The sequence below is a fragment of the Fukomys damarensis genome, unplaced genomic scaffold, assembly GCF_012274545.1.
Source record: "Fukomys damarensis isolate Sample0158 unplaced genomic scaffold, DMR_v1.0_HiC HiC_scaffold_12, whole genome shotgun sequence".
In the NCBI taxonomy this organism is placed as follows: domain Eukaryota; kingdom Metazoa; phylum Chordata; class Mammalia; order Rodentia; family Bathyergidae; genus Fukomys; species Fukomys damarensis.
This window is the reverse complement of record NW_022900924.1, coordinates 12,260,921-12,265,741: the sequence shown is the minus strand read 5'-3', so window position 1 is coordinate 12,265,741 and position 4,821 is coordinate 12,260,921. Positions and strand designations below refer to the sequence as shown.

The 4,821-nt window shown below is 46.7% G+C and overlaps 1 protein-coding gene across 2 annotated transcripts in view; it reads right to left on the bottom strand.

The window, feature by feature from the left end:
• Nos1 (nitric oxide synthase 1) overlaps nucleotides 1–4,821 on the bottom strand; it is a 112,096-nt gene that overhangs the window by 95,472 nt on the left and 11,803 nt on the right. The gene's annotated exons all lie outside the window — the stretch shown is intronic.

Here is a 4,821-nt window from a genome sequence, read left to right as displayed (position 1 = left end):
TCAAACTCTGGACCTTGCACTTGCAAGGCAGGCACTGTGTCACTGAGCTAAATCCCCGGCCACAACCTAGTATTTTGGAACTTTTTCTATGTAAACTATTGAATAATCTCATTTAATTATTGCAAAAAATTCTATGAAGGATGTGAGTCATTATTCTTGTTCTTTAGATATTAAATCAAAGCTCAAAGACATCAGTGAAATCACGGAACCTTATACAGCTAGTGTCAGCAGAGGGGATTCAAACCAAGTTTTCCTGAACTTGACATCTGTTCTGGTCACTTTCAAAATCCCACTGTACTTTTCCTCACTCACTTGGCCTGATTGGTCGGCTGGTGACCTATAATTATTAGTAGCTGCAAGTTGTAAGGGACTCTAGGTATTCTGCATTGCAAGAACTTCCCCACTCTATTAATAATATGGAATGTACGGCTCTCCTGTGGGGTCCAGGAAGCCCCGAGAATCCTGGAATAGTGTGTACAATGTCTGTGATTGTGTGCATATGTGCACGGATGCAAGAGAAAGGTCCATAGAATTAACATAACTTCGCCAAGCATTCCATGACCCAATAAGAAGTAAAAGCAGAAATCACTGGATCAGCCCTATGGTTCGCACATGAGGAGCCTGAGGTTTATAGCTGGGGACAGCCTTGCCCGAGGTTCTTAGAGTCAGCACTGCCATCAAGGATCCTCCAGCTCAGCTTTCATGCTGGTTTTCCTCGCCTCCCCGTGAAATTAGGAAATTTGTGCAGAGTCCTATATTTGACAGCAGTGTTAATCTCAGATCGTGAGCTGCAGCCTTCGGAGTAGATGCTATTTCTGCCTAGTTGTTTCTCGATGATTCAAAATAAGCCCTAGCAGTTAAGTATTGTCTCACCTTCCTCCCTGGTGAACCACCTCCAAATATTCCCTGCCCCTCTGTGATCAAGACTGGGCACCCGAAGAAATCACTCTAGGCAGTGGGAGGAGCAAGGCAAATGGATTCTACTCACTTGTCAAGGTGAATGTTTAAAAGATCAATTTCACAATAGGGATAAAAAGCTGATGATGCTCTTTTTGTGGTACTGGGGATTATACCCAGGGTCTTTACATTGAGCTACACCCCAAGCCTTTGGAAACTTTTTATTTTGAGACAGGGACTCACTAATTTGCTAAGTTGCCCAAGCTGGGCTTGAACTTGTGATCCTCCTGCCTCAGCCTCTCAGAGTGCAGGGATTATAGACATGTGCCGTCATGCTTGGGTTTTATTGTTTTATTGAGTAATTACTTTGTTCCAAAAGACCCGATCATGCTGTTCAGCTGTTAGGTTGGTGCTCCCTGAAGACAGAGATCATATTTCTTGGGCTTCCCATTGTCCTCAGTGCACAGCACAGGGCTTGACACATTGTAGGTGCTCAACAAATCAGGGACTGCCCCTCCCAGCCTATAGCTACTGAATGCAGCGGCCTGTGTGGGAAGTGAGAAGGAGCAGTGGGGCCCATGGAAAATGGAAAGCCCTTGTCACATATAGATGGCCCTTCCAGCCTGCAATGGCCATGCAGGAAGGGGAGCCTGACATTTCACTTCCTGCTGAGCAGTTGCAGGGAGGGGATGACAGAACTCATCACAAATGCAAGACTATACACATTTGGGATACACAACATGGATTCAGAAAAAAAAAGCCCTGGGCTGGGGATTTAGCTCAGTGGTTCTGCTGCCTGCCTTGCAAGAGCAAGGACCCGAGTTCGATCCCTCGTACTGGGAAAAGCAAACAAACGATCAAACAAACAAAAACAGAAAAAGAAGAGCCCTTTATGGAGTTTGGACATGGTCTTCGGCCTTGCTATCTGAAGTACGGTCCAAGGGCTAGCATCCTCTGAAAGCATATCAGAAATCCACCATCTCTAGCCCCATGCACGAGATTCTGCATTTTAAGATTTCTGTGTGATCTGGGAGGCTGAGGCAGGAGGACTTTAAGTTCAAGCCCAGTGCAGGCAACTCAGTGACCTAGCAAGACCCTATCTCAAAAAAAATTAAACAAGGGCTGGGTATTTAGTTAGTGCAAAGGCCCTGGGTTCAATCTCATTAAAAAAAAAATCAAGTAATCCACATGTATATTCTTTGAGAAACACTGGTCCATTTTGCCTGTGAACGACTGTGATATTTTGGTGCAATCCACAATGCTTCAAACAGAACCCTTTGATCTAGCGCGTGCGATAATATTAGGTTGGACTGTACGAAATTGTCTTCATTCCACTGCCTCACAACCTACAAAAATGGCAATTTCAAATGAAATTTCAATTCCAACTCAATCTATCACTTGTGCTGCACAAAAATGGTGCAGATCTGGGATACGACGTGCTTCAAAAAGGCTGTGGCCAGGGGCTAAAAATAACAAGCCTACAGGTGAGGTTAAGACTATTGAAAAAAGACCCCCCCCCCCCAAACTGGTCACCATAAGACTGGAGGTTTCACATAAGACATAAAGTTGTGGCTTTCTGGGACGGCAGATGCGTCCTGTCTAAGCCTGTGGGCACTAGCAAACAGCTGGACGGTGGTGCCCTGCTATCTGGGCAGGAGCTCCCTGTGCTCCCCTGGGCCGCTGTACATGTGTCTGAGGACAGGACTCCCGAGGGACAGGGAACCTCAAAGGGAAGGCCGCTTTGGAAGCTTTTCAATGAAGTGACAGACGTGCCTGGCTATGGGGGTCCTGCCACAGGTGCCCCGGTGGAAGCAGGGGTTTAATGCCCTCTGTGCCAGCTGGTGCCCCATGGCCGAGCTCTGTCCTGGCCTCCCCAGCCCAGGGTCAAATCTGCTGAGACCCATGGAATGTTTCTCCCAAGAGTCCTGGTAAGTTCCCGTCTGCTGCTGTCTCTGTCACCTTGGTGTGCACAACAAAACCCTTTCCATAAGGATGCCTTTCTCTCCACCCCACAGTGGAGACTGAACCCAGGACATCTGCACTGAGCTACATCCCTAGGATTTTTTTTTTTTTTTTGAGACAGGATCCTGCTATAAACTGCTAACTAACTTAGGCTGGGCTCAAACTTGCAATTCTCCTGCCTCAGCCTCCCAGAGTGCTGGGATTACAGGCATGCGCCACCACACTTGGCTGAGGCTTTTTCTTTTGATATGAAACCACTCTTAGAGTGCCGAGTTTCTGAACACAATCCAACCTCTGTCCTCCACTCAGAGGAAACACACAGTTCCGTGTCCCATGTTTTCCTTGGTCACCCACCGTGGGGGACCTGACCCGGCTTGGTCTTGACACCCTCTTGTGATGTGTACCTGCTGAATACTGAGGAGACTGTGCCCCAGCCCAGCTTGCTCAGCAGGATCTGCAAATTTCTCCTTGAACGGAACTGTAGAACAAAGAGAAAGGCGGCCCTTTGAATGACCTCTAAGGTGACATCACAGAGGGTGGGCGCAGGCTGACAGGAGACGTCCTGGTTACAATCGTAGGCATCGGGCTCACATCATAACTCTGCCATTTGCTGGCCGAGGCTCTGGACAAGGGTTTAGCATCTCTGTGCCCCTGATTCTTCACCTGGAAAATGGAGAATAATAGTATCTACTATGGCTAGAGGGTACTCAGAGCGGCCATGAGGAGCTCTGGTGAGGGTTACGTGAGCCAGTGTCACGTTTCTGAAGCTGGTCTTGCCTTTTTCCTGTCTTCGTGCCACACCTGCACCTCTGCATCTCGCCTGTGCCATTATGGAGTTAAAAGTCTTCCGTAAAAGTGACCCATTTTTAAACCTCATGTACCACAGCCCTATCCTTACGTCTATACACACAAATGTACGTACGAAGGTGCTCCTGACGACTTTCTGTTAGCTTTCGAAACAGATACTGAATGAGTGAGCTTTTACCATGGGCACCGCCTTGCTCTCATCACGCAAAAACACCAAACTCAGAGGGACGTTGTGCAAAATAACCAACCAGCAAGCTTCAGAAGTGTCAAGCCCACAAGAGACTCACTGTCATCCATCGGAGGGGACAGAGGAGAAACAAACAGTACGAGCAATGGGGGAACCTGGATAGGCTCCTGCAGCAGAAAAAGGACCATCGTGGGGAAAGGGTGCAGTTCAAGTGGGGTGTGCCATTGAATTAATATTATATACTTGTTGACTTCCTGTTCTGATCATTACACTAGGGTTATGTGTGGTATTAACACGAGGGAGCACTAGGTCAGGGTACAAAGAAATTTCTTATACCATTGCGCTACTTTTTTATAAATCTAAAATTACTTTCAAATAAAAGTTGGGGTTTTTTTGTTTGTTTGTCTTGTTTTGCTTTTGGTGGTTCTGGGGGAATGAACTCAGGGCCTCGCATATGCTAGGCAAGCACTCTCCCATGAGTTTCCTTCCCAGCCCTTTTTAATTTTATTTTGGAATAGGGTCTCACTAAGTCTCCCAGAGTGGTTTGAATTTGCAAGCTTCCTGCCTCTGCCTCCTAAGAGGTTGGCATTTCAGGTATGTGCCACCATTGCCAGCAGTAAATAAAAGATTTTGAAAAGCAGGTATTGGTTAAACAGCCCAGTTTTGGCAAGCATTCATCTGCTTTCTCCCTCTGCGGTTGACCTATTCTGGATATTTCCTATAAACAGAAGCCTACAGTAGGCTGGCGGCCTCCTGCCAGTCTTCTTTCTCTTGACAGGACCTCTTCAAGGTTCATTTGCATTGGAGTATGGATTAGTGCTTTATTCCTTTTTATGGCTGAATCATATTCCATTATATGGCTAGACCACATTTTGCCGGCCCATTCACCCAGGGATGGTCATTTGGGTAATTTCCTCCTTTCGGCTACTGTGAATAATGCTGCTATGAACATCTGTGTACAAGTTTTT